This window comes from Monomorium pharaonis, chromosome 3 (assembly GCF_013373865.1).
Source record: "Monomorium pharaonis isolate MP-MQ-018 chromosome 3, ASM1337386v2, whole genome shotgun sequence".
NCBI lineage: Eukaryota > Metazoa > Arthropoda > Insecta > Hymenoptera > Formicidae > Monomorium > Monomorium pharaonis.
The window spans coordinates 28,831,958-28,849,452 of NC_050469.1; the positions used below are offsets into that span (position 1 = coordinate 28,831,958).

Genomic DNA, 17,495 nt, shown 5'->3' on the forward strand with positions numbered 1-17,495 from the left:
CTTTCGCGTGAATTCAACCATTGTTATAAATGCTACAGTCCCTACTCTCACGTACTTGACGTACACGTTTTATGTACGTTCAGTATTTCCTACATTTCCTAAAAGTGCTTTCAACTCAAAATAAATCTGACACCGACGTGCCTCGTTTTAAAGTCACCTGTGTAAATTTTGACGTGCATATTATTTTCTCATTTCATGACAAGAAAGCGGTGAAGAAATGATATGAGATCCAAAGAAAACAAAAGTTTTACGCGGGGTTAAACAAATGTGTCGCTCAAATGTCCGACATGACGGCAATATGTGCGATCCTTCGCTGTGTAGCTTGTACTAGGCGGCAACAGAATCAAGCCGTAAAAGCCGAGCGTGCAACGAGTGTAAATATTTCGTCGCGAGACGGGGGCGCAGTTCAAATGATTTTCCGCGACGCGATCGCGCACACGCCAGCCCGAGAAATCTCTCCGCCGCGGGAAGAAATCGCGGCAACAAACGCAAGCAGCCACTTCGGTGATTTACGAGGGCGTTCAACGTGCCAGGCTGGTAATGGACCGATAGACCAGACCACGGCTGGGCTCAAAGTCTGGCGTCGCGCGACCGTGAAACGCCCAACGCTTGGGTCCGCTTGAAAAACCGCCACGAAGGAGAGCACATCGCTATCGGTCTTACAACGCTCGAACGAGTCCGCGCATCCTGCTCGGTCGCATGTGGCAGCACGTGGTACCATTCTGAGGGGAATATACATTGTGACGAATTTCCATTCCCGCCATATTTTAAAGATTATTTTTAATTTCCATTTACCTCCGACAAAAACACAAATGTTTTAAGAATAAAATTCTATTTCCGAATATGTCAAGAGAATACAAAATTTTGATAAGTAAGATTCTGTATCTAACGTTTTTTTAACACTGTTGCCAGACACTGTTGTTAATATTATATTATTATATCAAGATGGTTTTAAATAAAAGTGAAAATGAACGAAGAAATGCTTCATGTATTAACAACGTATGAATTTTGAAGAGAGACAAGTATTCAAAATACCGTAAAATAAAATAAAAAGAATTTATGATATAATGCTGTGTCAATTCCAATAAATTTGTGAAATCTGTGAAAGATTATTCAATAAATTTAAATGAAACGAATTTAATCTCACACACTACGGTTTTTTGCTGACAACGTACACAATTTAGTGGGTACAAATTCATAAATTTTAATAGAAAAAAAATGTAAGCTTTGGGCATTAAAAAATATTAGTTACATCTATTAGAAATTTATCAAAACTTTTCATTCACTTAAAATATGTTATTCTAAAAAGAAATTAGTAGCCTATACGTTGATTACGATAAGATTACCGTCGTATGTTTATAACATAAAGTAAATTGCTCGAGATATAGTAATAATAATATTTAGTTATTCGAGATACATATGCATGACATCAAAGGCCGATAAAACTCTCTTCGTACAGTCGATCATTACGGTCCTCGGTGCTCCGTTTAATCCGCACCCTGCCATTATTCTTAATTTAGATGTTAGCAGTATCCCTCCGCAAAGTACGTAAAAGTACGTAAAAGTCATTACTGCGAAAGCAATTGCCGTGCCTATAGGACGTAACAAAAGGAGGAATCCCCATCCGGGTAATTACCATCCGGGAAAGAAATTCTGCAATGTATGAATTCGCGATCGATCTTAGGTTTACGCTCGAGTGCATCTGCGCGCACGCGTCCGGTTCGTATGCGTTATCCCCGTGAAGGAACATCCTTGCGAACGGTAGCGAAATATCGTAAAACCGTCGGTCCTTGGATAATTAATAGCATCGAGAAGCGCGGCCGCCATTATCGATGGGAAGTAATAAATAATCATTCTATTTCAGGGACTGTTTATTATGGATCGTGACTCTTTATTGCCTATGCCACTCGATTGCACATTGTGCAACGATGTTTTCTATTGTCTCCGTCGCCATGCCTTGTCGGAAGCCTCGTAAAGTGTAAAAATATAACGTCCGTTTCCTTTTCGCGTTTTCTTTGAAGCAGCTCGATAATTGACGGTCGTTATCGCAATCTGCTCGCGTCACGGGAAAAATGTGACAAAATAATCAAGAATGTCTTCATTGGCTACGAGGCCATCAGGTTTAAGTGCGTTAGCATCGCGAGCACGCAAAGAAACGTCCCGTTGAATAAAGAAGAATCGACTCGTAGTCAATCGTTTCTGTACTACCTAGAAACAATTAGACTACTGAGAATAGCATAGATCACTTTATTAGAGCATTGCGAGAGCAACGCAAGACGCAGCCACGGGAAGAGCAGACTTCTACGAATCTTTTTGAAAGACCGTACTTACTAACGAAATCAATAAAGATTTATTGGCGATAAATTACATTCGTAGAATATTCTCTCGCCGTTATCCATCGTCGATATCAAAGCTGCGAGGAAATCAATAGCGAATAGATGAGCGTAAAACGCTACGGAGGAACTTGCTGCGAGAAGTCGCGGCTCTTAGAGCTTTAATTCGTCCCGCTGCGGAAGAGACTTCAATCACGATATTCCAGAACCAATGGATTTCGTCGGACGAAAGTGCTTTTGCCTTTAACTGGATTTCTATTGAGAAAGGATAAAGAGAAAGGAGAGCGTGGAAAAAGGTCCGCATGAATATTCTTATATTTTATCCGGCATTGGATACGATTCTTTGTGCTTCTATACGAGATTACGCGAATACGTAAATTTTCACGGGATCTCGTTATCGGCTCGATAATCGTTGCTCCTAGAATATCGCGAAACAAAGAGTGGATCATTCCGTGATCCTCGAAGATCATGCACTCTTTTCCTCGGGACTGCTCCTTCGTCCCCTATTCTAAGTGCTCGTTCATTAAAAATAACGAAGGTCGACTGCCGACAGGAAAGCGGGCTCAATAATTGAATTTCCAATACCTATTTACCTTTGCAAAGCGGCGATGAGACTGGTTACAAGAGAAAGAGAGGAAAGAGAAGGATCACGCTCTCTCGGTTATACCAACGACCCTGCGAAGCTTCGCCACGCAATTACTTACTCAACGACTGGAAACGGAAACGAGCGAGCACGGGTATTCTACGAGCTCACGTCTATAGGCGAAAGACAGAAGTCCGCGGAGCGGACTATACGTAAAGAGCTGATAGCCGAAAACGCCGAAAACGTATCACCGCCATCGTTTATGACCGCACACGAGCTTTTTCGCCGAGCACTTAGCGAAGAACTTCTCAGGAGATGGGCGGGCGTCGTCGTCGTGACCGTTTAACCACCGCGTATATTTTTCTTCGTATCGTCCGGAAGGAAAAAGCTCCCGTTGTGCCCGAGACCGCCCCTCGTTTAAGGGACGCGCCAAGGGAAAGAAAACGGCACCGGAGACCGGGAATAGAAAGGAGGAAATAAGAACGCACAACCGGGCAGCTGAGGATTGCGGGGAAATAAGTAACGCGCGGGGACCCAGCGGGGGGAACTATGAGAGGGTGGACCTTAAACCGAGAGACGCGTTTCACCCCCCTCGGCGGAATTTAATTTTGACGTTTTAAGAGGACCTTTCCTCTCCTGCTCGCCGCTCATCGTAGCGTTCGCCTGTCGATAGGCGAAAGGAGTTTATTGACCTGTCCGCAGTAAACCCCGCGAGAAGCAGTAGCCCCTGTTAGCTACACCCTCGCGTCACCCACCGCTCGCTCTTTCTCTCTTTCTCTCCCGCCCACGCTCATTCCTCTCACCCTCAACCCTCGGCAGATCACGATCCTCTCTTCGTCCGGATGACTCAGGCGCGCGACGTCGAAGGCAGGCTTGAAGACCAATCGATTAATGAAGGTAAATTAGCTCGTCCGATCCATTAGCATTCGTTATCGTCAATCGACCGGTTTGTCCGTCCTATCGTCCCCGTCCGTTTGTGTTCGTCGCTCGGCCCGCATGACGTGTAACCCGAGATCGTTGGGAACCACCGCTGAGCCTGCGTTGCGCGCAATTCTTTTCGAATTATGCCTTATATAATATTATCACGACGATGGCGATACGCATACATATGCATGCCACGACCGCTCCATTCCGTTGCGTAGCACGGGAGCCGCTCGGTTTCAATAGTCGCGCCACTGAGGGCCCCTTTCAGAGAATGTCACTCTCTCTCCCTCGCTCGCCCCCTCTCTCTCTGTCTCTCTCTTTCTCCCCGCGGTACACTATACACACAATCGTGCTCCCGGGATCGAACCTGCCGTCACCATTGTCGGAGGTGGTCACCGCCGCTTTTGCACCGCGCGCACAGGTCGGGATTGACAAAGAGCTCCGGGGAAGCAAAATAGCACGGGCTCTTCGATGATCCCTTCGCCTTGACTCCGAGGGCCTCGATCTAATTCAACCATCCCCGACTTGACGAAACGTTATTTCCTTCTGTATTATGATCTTATGTATAGAATATTTTTAAGTGAGGTCATATATTCATTAGAATATCTTATTCAGAATTTTCGTTTAGGGTTAATCAACCTCCGTTAACGCTAACGAATGTCGGTCCAGATGGCTTCAAAAAGCTGCAAACTTTATTCACGAGGGGAACGGATTCTTGAATCATGAACGCGCCGATTAAGGCGTTAAAGGGTTTTACGCGTAACTCAAAAGGATCAGAGTAAGGCTCGAGATAGGTTCTCGCTTAATAATTTGTTAGCACTCCTTTACGTATATTAGTCGGCAGTTCGTCCGTTATGCTGTAATTTGTTGAATAAGGCTAGATTATCCCTCTTAAAAGGATACCGCCCGCATAAAGTACAATAAATATGTCATAAAATATTTTCCCATAAAATCATTGCAACCGTAAAATGTCCATTCACAAAAAATTTATCAAATAAATTTGAATTCACAAATTATACGAAATAGACAAATTTAAGAAGAATTAAAAGATAATTCTCAATATTTAAAGAATTTTTAACTGTCCAAAAGAAGTGTAAATGCAAGAAAAATGTGGTGCATTTTTACATCAAGGAATTGTAAATTCGCGCGACAATGCCGGCTTACATGTAAGCGTTTTCCGATACAAATGAGTTAAGACTCGTCATATAGAACGATAAAAATGATATAATGGCAAAGAGGGGAAACGTTGAAAAATAAAATCTCGGTATTTCGTGAATTTGTATGATATGCAGAAAAAAATGTACAAGAGTGACTTGTGATTCATAGCGGCAGTTTGAACCAGAGAAAATAAGTCTACGTTGTTTGTAACGCATGTCCGGAAAATCAACGTATCCGGGATTCGGGCAAAAGAATTTTGCCCATAAACCACAGGCTTTATCACGCTGTTTCTAGAAAAACGATCGCGCGCGCTGAATACTGACTCGTCGAAATCAGGCGGTATCGAGGGTGGAAAATCGTCGGGAACGGGTGGTGAGAGAAAGGGGACAAAAAATCTCGGGACACTTTTCTTCTCTGGCGCAGGGAAACCGAACGAGGAAGCGGAAAGGAAATTTGGGAAGGTAGAACGAGACAAATAAACGCAGGCAGGGTAGAAAGAAAAGAGAGAGAGAGATCTTTAATCGAAGGCACGTCGAATCGATTGGCAACCGACGGGGCAATTCGACGCAAGAGGAGAGAGAGAGAGAGAGAGGAGGGAAACGGAAAAGAAGGACTTTACGGAGGCTGAACGGAGAGCACCGGTTCGTCGTCGAAGGGAGATCCGGTTACAGATGGCATAAAACGACTGGCAGCTTTGCATTAGCTTCGGTAATGGCGTACGTGACCGCGAGCTTAATATCCCGACGATCGTGCCCTTCGTCGCCAGTCTTCCGTGCCATTTCTTCGCACTCTCTTAACCGCAACAATCTCGCCTTATCATCTATTATTAGAACAAATGCTGATGATCATTGAACATTATGTGAGAAGTAAAAATAACCTGACAGAAAATCCGACAGTCCTACTTTGTTTTCATGCCTATTGTGTTAAAATTTTTATTCCGTAAAGACACCAATCAAATTAATTATATTCCGCATATTCAAAATTTCTCTCGTAAGCGACATTTTCTCCCTATATCTCAGAGCCTCGCAAATTTTTCTATCTCATATTTCTCCCTGCCTTCGCGTGCGTCACAGGCGAGTTGATGGGAAATCGGCCCGATATCCGCCGCCACCACCGCGCTTCGACGCGGGTGGGCAACGATCGACGGTCGGTGGCGGAGATGGCGGGCCGTATATATCGGAACCCTGTGCGCGAATTTATATTCGTGTAAAATTAAATCACATAGGCGAGCGGCGGCGACGCGGTTCCGGCCACGCTCATATGCATAAAGAACCGATATTGTGCGGGCCCGGGTCCTATCTCTCCCCCGTTCTGCAACATTAGCGGACGTCGCGCCGCGCCGCGCCGCGCAATCCAGTTGATTATCTTTTAATTAAATGTTTGCGTTTTATCGGCACGCCCCGACCTCGGCGTCGCGCGCGCGGCAGCTGCAACCGGGCCCGAGCCTACATCGTCGTCGCGAAACAAACCATCCATCCCTCCCCCCGGACCGGCCAACACCCTGCCGCCGCCACCGGCGCCAATCCAGTGGACCAGGGAGGGATGGCACGACGTGTCACACCGCTAACTCAATTATACTCGGTAGCGAGAGAACGAGGGCGGGGAGGAACGCTCGCACGCGAGCGAGCGAGCGCGCGTCGCGCGATTTTAATCGCGACGCGGAGGAAAACGAGTTTAGCCGTTCGGCGGAGCTGATAAATGCTTATCTGGACGCGGCATTTTGATCACCGAGAAGCGCTCTAATTGGTGGATATGAAATATTCGCCGAAGTGAGATCGCGCGCGAGATTGCAGTATTTAATCGAATGTTCGCGGCGGCCGGCGCGAGGGGAATTTATGCTGTACGAAATAAAAGGGACCCAGTCTGCGTATATACCGCGTGTATACATACATATATATATATATATATTTGCGATCGAATAATACACAGCGCGGTGTTACAGACGCGTGTGTTCCTTACTTACTTATTATTCCGTACGTGTATACTGCTAAAACCAAAATAGATCGCGCGGGGCGAGTGTATTACTAGAATACGCTGTATGAACCGCGAACGAAAATAGATTTTCAACGCCGTAAAATTCGCGTTCCCCAAAATTATTCGGGATTCGTGATTCGCGCGTGCCTTAGGCCGCGATTACGAATTTCGCGATTCATCGGTGCGCCGCCGCTACAGGAAAAGCCCTCGCGTGCGTGACAATGCTATCTGCCTTCCGCGCGCGGGATTCCGTTCGATTCAGCGGGTCTATTGTCTCCCGAGCGGGCCAGCGCGTAATCCAAATCCGCGTCAGAGTTTCGCGATCCCCGCATGAGCGGCGACAACTACAATAATGAGCGCGGATATGACATGGTGTGAGTACCTTCGACACACAGAGAGAGAGAGAGAGAGAGAGGCTAGGACTTCTTCCTCGCTCGGATATGGAGCACACATCTCGCGGACGCGCGCAACACTCGGAGGCGGCGCGTCTCGTAAAGTTCGTAAGAAAGACATAAAGTTAGTCCGCCGGCGTCGTAAACACGTCGTAGGAAGATCGGAATTGATACTTTATGCCTGAACCGCTTGCAATAAATGTACGCGCGCTCGAAAATTTCTCTCGGGGGAACGCAGAACGAATCTTTCTCTTTGTCTCTCTACAACGAGATTTGAGACGACAGCGTTCTCTGAAAGCTCACGTTATTATTTTTTAATTGCGACACGTAATACGTGCCCGTCTTCCCACACATATCGTGGTTTAATATTTATCGATAAATTTTATATAAAAAAAAGTTCCACGCGAACGAAATATAATTTCACATTCGAGGCAACTCTCGGCAAAATGTCAGGCAAGAAATCTCCGGCTTTTAATTTTCGCACGTAATAATGAAGATAATGAACCTTGAAACGAAGCGTATTAACTTGTCGGTTTCGCCGTCATCGGTCTCGCGATCCCCGATCTCGCTCATACCACGCGAACGAATAACACAGCGTATCGCCGGCGCTGATTGATTCAGCAGTTTAATTTAAAAGCTCCTCTTGTCCCAGTAATTAAGCCATAAAATTAAACTTCAACGGAGAATTCAACGTGGTAATACTTTAACGCGCGCAACGGTACGCGTGAAATTTTTATCGCCATTGAATTTATCTCTGTTTTTCAGTCTCGATATTACATACACGCAACGCGTATACCGTCGGGCTCTTCCGGCACAACTGCGTCGCGGTCTAAATAAATCATGATATAAATAAATTAATCGATTAATTAAATTACGCGTGACGAGGCAGCGTCTCCAGAGATCAAAGACAAACTCGGGACACTCCTAGAGGAGGTTCAGGGTCATAAAAAATAATTGCGTTATACAAAAGCGCGAGCTTTGCCTCCCGCGAGTGAAGTATAATGATCGCGAGACCATTTCTCCTAACGAGAATTCCTTCCGCGTGTGCCGCACACGGTGGAAAGAATATCTCTCTCTCTCTCTCTCTCTCTCTCTCTCTCTCTCTTCTCGCTCAGCTCCCCGCGTCATTGGATTCCTATGGCCAGTAATGATTCGATAAATAGTCCGGCGATATTTCTTCCCTGCTTTTACGAGCTACTATTTTCCTACGTAACGGCCGGATTCTCGGAGGAGCCTGAAAAAGAGAAGGCGGCTGCCGAATCCGAGACTCTCGCTTTGGGATGCCGCTTTTGTAATTATCTCAGAGGGAGTACTGGTTTCTTCTCTTCCTAGCGGGGTCCCACCTCCTCCTCGCAGCACGTGTTTCCCCGAATAAAAACGTGCCTCGAAAGACATCGTCCCGCCCTCTCCTCTAATTCCTCCGCTCGCTACACTCCGCTCGCGAGGGCCCGACAATGGTTTATTGCAACACACGCCGGTTTACGGTCACTCGTACGACCTCATCAACGCGAACCGTAACAAACGACGTCAACCCTCGGCCGGACTCGTTGACGACGCGTGTCAAAAGGACGCGGTTCAAGGAAGCTGCAGCGAACACGAAAGGTATTGTTAATATATTATCTTCCCGAGTATTAAATGTAACGCGTGTAAAAAAGGAAAACCGTAAATTGTATTCCACGAATAAATTTCGGGGGCAATTCGATACACGTAACATTAATAGAGGTAATCGCGCCAACGCTTCAGTTTATCCGTCGACAATCGTTATACGGATTTCACCCTTTAACAACACCCGAGGGCGATTATATCATCTGGATATGGATATATATATATACACATTTTAATACAGCATACTCGGTGTGTATCGTGATATTACCGATTGAACAAAGCTTCTTTTTTTTCGCCAGCAGCAAAGTACGTGAAAGAGAGAGAGAGAGAGAGAGAGACGCCCGATTATTCGTCAAAGAACGGACAGAGGCGAGGCAGAACGACACGATGAGCTTCCCCGATGAATTATTAAACGAGAACCCTCGCTTCTAATGAAGCTATAAAACGGCCGGAGAACCACGGCAAACGGCACAATAGCGGAGAGCGCGGCAAAACGGCAGAAGGAAGGGCGGGGGAGGCGGACGGGAAGTGAAGGAAGGAAGGGAAAAATTTCAAAGTTCTCGAACGAAACACGGGCAAATTAGCATCTCTCGCGAGAGAGTTCCACCGGGAAACAGCGGCGCTTCCGCGGAACGGGAACCGGGCAAAATTATTGCGAACCGCGCGGAACGGCGCGGAAAGCTGCCGCTTCATTTGCACGTACGACGCGATGATTCGTTAATGTCACAACAACCGAGGGGGGTCCCCCTTCGCCCGTTCGTGCGCCGAGCAGTTACGTTTCCAGCTACGTTTGCCTAATGACAATGACTCATCGGTCGCGTTGCAACGTGGCGCGTATAACGTTGTGCCGCACTAATCAATGATTTAATCCTCCGCGAAAACACGGAAGCCACGATTACGCCAAACCAGCGTCGCTATATGTATCTCATATGCAGATTGTTAGAAATGTTATATTGTAGTCATTTTTTTTAGTTTCCTTCTTTTAAATATCAGTTACTTGGGCAAAAATGTCTTCTTGATGAATAATGTTAAAATACACTCGAATTTAACTTGAAACAATATTTGCCTAAAGTACTTTTGTGTACACTCAAAGAAATATATACTTGAATTAAATAAATATCACTCATCATTTATTTAAAATAAGTATCCACAAATTTGTAATAAGTTCGTTATAAGCATCAAGTTTATTCAAAATATATTCTAAATCCTAGTAATTTAATGTTTTAATCAAAAATATTAAATTAAAATAAAAATTTAATTTACATAATATTTTCACTTTTCTTCAATTCAATTTCATAATATATTGTTCGAAAAAAATACAAATTCTCTTTTCAAGTACACGATAATAAAATTTCCTAAAATTTCCTTACTTGTGATAAGTATATTTTAAGAATATTATCAAAAAAACATCTTTGCAGAAAATAATCATAACGTTAGAAAAAAGTTCATTAAGTAACCGCTTTTCTTAACAGTAAAATAATAATTTTTCTGTGTATAACCATAACGTTAGTTTTTTCTGTAAATCCAAAAACGATACGAAGCGCCAATCATCGTGCCTATATATTCCATACTATTTAAGACAATATTAAAATTTAAGATAAGGAAATTTTGTTATGCAGTTGAAGTTTAGAGCGTTCTCAAAGCAAAACATAAAAATTCGTTTTAATCGAAAAAAAATTATTTAAAAACGCACATACAAATAAAAATAACAATATATACACAGTAAAATAAAATAATAGAATAAAATCATACCAAAAAATTTTTGGGAAGTGTTAAAAATCAGGACGAAGAAAACGCCCTTTTCTCTATCCATTACGGGGCAAAAGAAATACAAATCCGATAGCAAACAACATGAACGTGAATACTGCTCGTACTCACCGTAGACGAGCAGCAGTCCCCTGTCTCAATGGTCCATTACGGTCCCTCGATGTCCCTCGATGCTCTTCGATGCACTTGCGACGCACTCAATCAACGTACTCGCGAAATAACACGACAGGCGCATATTAGTAAACGAGTTCTTCCGACGGACGCGACAGAGAGAGTCCAAACGGAACGCAGTCGATATCTGTCACCGGGCCACCGAAAAGTACATTCGCGCTAATCAACACCCACCAGCGGCGGACTTTCCATTAGGTGCAGCGGCTGGCGCATCTAGGACCACGATAGGGATCTCCAAATCCAATTACGGTTCAGGGGGTCAAAATTCACTAGTGGCCGCACATCTATGCGCAACATGATGATCACTCGATACTCTCTCTCTCTCTCCCTCTCTCTTTCTCTCCCCGATATTCCCTGCGGTATTCGTGTTCTCATGAATTATTTACTCTTTCGTAAAACTTGAAATCGCAATTCGATCACGGCCATAGGATTAACCATAAAATGTTACTTTTTGCAAAATAACCTGCAAATGCGGTGATGTCGCGATCAACGCGAGGAACAATCGTAATCGCCGTTAATCACTATCGCGTACAGTTTAATTAGATCGTGGACGTAATCTCATAAAAAGCAATTGTATTAATTGCAACGTGTACACGGCTACAGCGAATTAAACGAGAGCTATACGACGTAACTGCGGTTCCGATTTACGGAGTGCAGATGTAAACGGTGACCGCAGCCGGCAGAAAATGATCCTCGATTACGTCATCCGCGTAATCTCACAAAGCGATTATGTTGTTTACGTAACTACGAGGAACCATAGCGAATTGACTAAGCGAGAGCAATAACGTAAATTTTACTTCCGATCGGCGAGGCAACTGCGAGTACGGAAAATAATCGCGATCATTGTCAATTTATTACATATATAAATATCGTGTGTAAATACTGACGAATATATATTTCAAGATTTAATCCGACAAATTCGCGAAAAGAGAAATAACCCTGCGGAACTCGTCGAAAAATGCGTGACATTGACACGAAGGTGACGCGACAACAGTGCGAAAGTCACTCCGTATCGTTCGTCGACGAAGGGAGAGAGAGGTTGCGAAGGAAGACCTGTGCTCTCTGCACTCGGGAAAAGCAAAACAAACATAATTTCTTCGTAGCTTTCACGACGGTGCCGGTCGAAATCACGCCGCACAACGGGGAACGCTTTGAACTCGATTCTTTTTTACGTGCTTTCGTCGTGCAACATAACCTTGACCAACACCGTCGTATCGCTCGTCCCGAAAACTACGAGAAATCATGTCTGTTTTGCTGTTCCCGGACACAACGAAAGCAGATCTTTTCACACACACACACACATACACTTCTGTCCCGGAGTCTCGATATCGCGAAGGAGAACCCCCCGTCGAGTCAATTTGCACTTGTTGGAGCCATCAAAATGCCCACTGATGTGTAATCCGCCACTGATGGATATATCATCGGCCATGTCTATCGCGATCGATACTCCCGATAAGTAACCACATTCACAGTGTAGCGCGAGACGAGAACGAGACGCGCGCGCGCGCACACGCGCACATACACACTTGTGCGAGGAAATTTTTCGACGGACGTACGCGATCGAATATTCGTCGTGCGGATACGAAACAGCGACGAAGGCACCGATCGTTCGACCGCGATTCAACATCGTGTCACATCACACCGGCAACGAAACGTCCGTAAACTCACTCACCGACCACGGTGTGTCCCGTGGAAAATACGCGAAAAGTGGCGTGACGTCACTCCATGGCGGACAACGAGGCGAGTATCGTAAACAAGCAGGGGGGAGGTCGGTCACCTACATCAACAGACGCCGGTCCTCCCGCGTTTCCCCCGATGCTCCGCTCGATGTTATTCGACGGCGGTCCTTGTAAATGCTCCGTGGTATAAACAGGAACGGCGTCCCAGCACGCTTGAGCGGGCACACGTCGCGACACGTCGCGACGGGACGAGTGTCTTCGACGAGATTCGCCCGGATTCGACGAGGCGATCGGAAATGCGAGGCGACGGACGCTGATCGCGGATGGACAGCAGCGGATCGGCACGTTGGAACTCCGACTCGTCGACGAATTCCACAACACACCGGCTCCACTCCCTCGATACGCGGAACTCGCCCGGACGCCAGGTAAGGAGACGCGGAAGCGCGGAGCGAACGCGGCCGGCCACGGAATGACGCTGCACTTAACTGACCGGAAATTTGATCACGTGATTCGACTAACTTCGCGATTGCTTCGCGCGGCGCGACGCAACGCGGGAAATTCTTTTGTTGACGCGGCCACATGTCGGGGCGTGTTAATTAAAGGATCATGTTATCAGGACCAAGAAAGACTGTTCGTATTTTTTTATTATACACATAATAGTACATGTCTTTTTTATAAATAATAGAAACTTTTATAAGTAAGAATTATGAAAATTATAGTAGTTTCAAAAATTGTTTTGCGGCTCCTGTAAAATATAGACGTTCATGATTCTGAAAAAATTAGATTATTAATTTATCTACAGGTATCCAGTGTTTTGTTTAGAACTATTGGAATTTAAATAAAACAGCAACAATAAATAATTTAAAGAATTTAGGAATCCCATTAATTTTTTTGTTTTATTTCTAGCGCGCGTAAAATTGTTCGAGGTTTTTGATGATTTTGTAAATGCAATTTTTATATATTTTAAAATTATTGAAGAAACAATTTGTTTTTTATAATCCTATTACAGTTTTAATAATAACCAAACATTTTCACATAAAAATTTTATTTTTTTTTGTCTCTGATTACTGAGTGTTTACATTTTATAGAAGTCATAAACTTAATAATTACTATAATTTTTATTATTTTTACTAAACAATTTTAATTATAAAATACGTATTATATATACATATATAAAATTTAAAATAAATCGTCTGTATACTTTTCGAAAAAAATTCACATAAAAATAGTTTTTTTTTCTTAGCCCTCGAAATAACGTTTGCTTAATGTGAACATTAGTATCATTGAATTATGCGAGATTAGAATAAACTTTGAATCGTTTAAGCTTTAAACTGACATTTGCCATTGATAAGAAGCCAAGTTTCGAAGCAACGTAAAATTATTTCTTAATTAATTTCTTCATTTGTCTCGATGTGGTTAGGTTAGCTCGCTGTATTTTTCCATAAACAAATATTAATGCATTCGATGTGGTGCGAGCGAGTGTATTAAAACCATATCGATATATTGAATTTTGTTCATGCACCAAGTTGTTCAAACAAATCTTATTACAGTGCAAACTTCATTCTACCGTTATTATCAGTGTTCGGCTACATGCGTCACCCGGAATTTCGCTGCAAATATACACGAGGAATAAAACGGGAAATGTCGATGTACATCATTACTTAGAAACAATATTACTCGTTGTAAAATACATACACGTTGCGGAATTGCATTTCGCCATGTAGAAGTTATCCGAAGGTATCGCCGTGCTCTAACGAGAATATCTCCGAGGTGCGTTGAAACCGAGCGAGTTTCTGGCAGAATTGATTCCACCGAAACGTCGAACTTCCGTCCAAGAGCAATGTAAACTCCCGCGCGCGGCTAGATCCACGATGAAATACCACGAAGGCGTTGGGACAATAAATTCATGTAATTTGATTCGGTCAAAAGTTAACGAACCGTGTCTCACTCGCAGCATTCGTAGTTCAAGTTAGCCAAACAAAGGGCCATTAGGTATGCTAATGTGCCTGTATCCGGACGGAGAGTTCGTTGGATGCATTCGCGAGATAAGCGTGAATGTATCGTAACGTAAGCACCACGAGGACGAAGATGGTTCGAAGTCGGATGCTGCCGCGCGATTAGTTTATCATGTCCCGAGTTTGACGCGAGTCGTCTGAATTTTTCTATACCATATTTCCCGAGAGAGGGGAAAAAAGACATGTTAATCTTTAAGCTGTCAATCAATCAGGTGCTCGACGGCAAAGAAACAATTCGATGAACGTCAAGTTGAAATTTTATAATTCGATCGGATCGAATTTATCGGACGTCAAATGTCTCGATTTTACGTTACACGTAATAGTCTTATTATTTCATTATTTACAATAAACACGATTTTAACATTTTTATATATTTACACTCTTTCATACTATCTCTTATTACTCTATATATAAAAAATATAACAAACAATAATAAGTTAATTATTAGACCGATATGTAATTAATACAATTATGAACAGAAAATGTCATTTCTCAGTCAAAATGGTTTTTGGTACTTAATAAAATTTCAATATTTAAATTGAGACAAATGTATTTAATAATTATTAAATACATATTATAATAAAATTTTAGTATAAATTATTAAATATATTCTTTCAGTTTTATATAACAGTGTACCGATACGAATTAATTCTAGCTTCAATTTATGACTGCGTTTAAAGCCCTACTGTATTTGAAAATTTTAATATCAATTATTAAATATATATTTAATTATATAGAACTGAAAATTTTATTAAGAATCAAAATCCGCTTTATCTGATAAAAGAGAAATTACATTTTCCTCTTATGATACACTGAGAGAAAAAATGCTAGATTTAAATAAATATTTCTTTAAATAGTACTAATAACATATTTTATAAGAAATTAATAATATTTATTTCAAACAAGTAATATTTTTTAAATTATAGAAAGTATTACTAGTTTTAAATAAATATTATTGATTTTCTATCAAATATGTTATTAGTATTATTCAAAGAAATATTTATTTGAAACCAGCATTTTTTTCTCTCAGTTTATATAATATATAAAAATATTGTAAATAACAGTTGAACTACAAATTGCTATGCCACAATAGTTTGTCTCAGCGTAAATTCTGATTCATTTAAAACGATTGTATTCGCACCAGCAATTAAGGATGTTGTGTCTCTATCAGCTAAAAATTACGAAAATTTAAAAACTACGAGCTTCTTAGATTTATTCTTTTTTCCAAAAAAAATATGAAGATAAATATCCGAATTCTGCTTCTGAAAATTAGCTGCAAAGAAAAAATTCAATGGTCGTAAAAGCTTTAAGTCTAAAATAAAAAATTTAGCTTATAATAACTTATACAACGAAAATGACTATTTTGCTGCAGTTTTAAATAAATAACTTTTAAACGAATAACTAAAATCCCTTCCCCCAAATAAACTTTTGCATGAATATTTAATTATTATGAATTCTTAATATGCGCACAAAATTTAATTTAATTAACAGTACTACTTTCTCATCAAATTTCCACACCCTTAAAAGAATTTCTTTAACTCACAAACCTATATCGCGTCTATCGCGACAGGCTTAGAAAAAGCGACGTGTGACATTTCTATCGATCTGTGTGCACAATTGTACGTGCAATCGATCCGCACGCTGCCAACCAACACCGGTCGCCACGACGCGACGTCGCGTCGTCGAAATCGAACGCGACTTATCTCGCGAACGTCCGTCAGCGTGTAATCCATGGATACGCGTCCATTAACATAAAAGCGTCGTATCCCACGATCGGAACCGCGCGGCATTAATTCATTCCGCTGTTTGCTTCTGCTCGCTCGTTCGCTCGCGTATACCTACGTCGGCCGCCGTATCTGCGATCGGAAACGTCATGCGGACGGAACACGGTAGCACGTTGACTTTCCTACGTCGTCGATCGTGCTCTCTCTTCCCTTTCCTCTCCCCCCACCCCCCCAAGGAAAAGGAGCGTCTCGAGCGTGCCCGCGCGCGTGCACTTCTCCGATATAAATCTTTGATTACCGTCAGGAAAAGGACTCGGGAAGAATGGCGTGTGCGCCAACTTCGCCGGGATGCGTACATCTACAACGTCTCTTCTTCTGTCCTGTCTCCTCCTTTCCGCGCGCGGCCGCCGGTTTCTTTGAAGAGCCAGGCACTCCCGGCTACGATAATGCGACGTGACTTCTCCTCGCTCCTTGCCATCGGCCATCGAGGGTCTTCTCTCTCCGAGACACATCCGGACGGGTCGATTTCAAATTATCGTGACATTAGGCGCGCCGTAGGATCCACCTCCGCGCCCTACGGGAAGGAATAATGTTAATTTTTCAGGGGCGACTCCCCCTCGTTCGCTTCTCTCCTCGCGCAAGCTAGATCGCCCCCGGGGTGTCGCGACCAAGGGTATTTCAATCGTTCACCGTAGCTCTGTCGGAATAATTCATCTCCACCTCCTGCCATTGACACGGCACAAGAAATTGTGCGCCGAGGCGAAACGGCGCGCGCATTACGAGTCAAAGGTAGTCGGATATCTGGTATATGAATATCCCCTCGTATGAAAGAATTATCGTCCGGCTTGCCGAGAAGCTACCTGGAAGTGTCCCGATACAGAGCGTGACAATCGGGGTCCGCCGGGAAAATTGCTTTAAGCAAATTTTGCCGGCGAACTTGGCAAACAGACGGCTTATTGCGATGCGAAGAACCGCGGCGAATTAATTTCGTGGAACTTGTTAGACCCCGTCGTCGCGCCACGCGTTACCGTGTAACCGCCCCCCCTCCCCCTCTCCGCGAATTTAATTATGCGACGCACGTAAGCGAGGAGAAACTTTGCCACCGTACTTTACAATTATCATACGATTATAACTATCTTTCGCGTAATCTCTTATCGCCACTCGATTTGA

At 43.3% G+C, this 17,495-nt stretch overlaps 1 long non-coding RNA gene across 1 annotated transcript in view; it reads right to left on the reverse strand.

The window, feature by feature from the left end:
* The window catches only part of LOC105840116, a 167,931-nt gene extending 152,808 nt beyond the window's left edge, over positions 1-15,123 (reverse strand). Inside the window, exon 1 of the long non-coding RNA XR_003626481.2 lies at positions 10,848-15,123. This is a non-coding gene — a long non-coding RNA (uncharacterized LOC105840116). The remainder of the gene's footprint in view (positions 1-10,847) is intronic.
* Between the last annotated feature and the right edge of the window lie 2,372 nt (positions 15,124-17,495).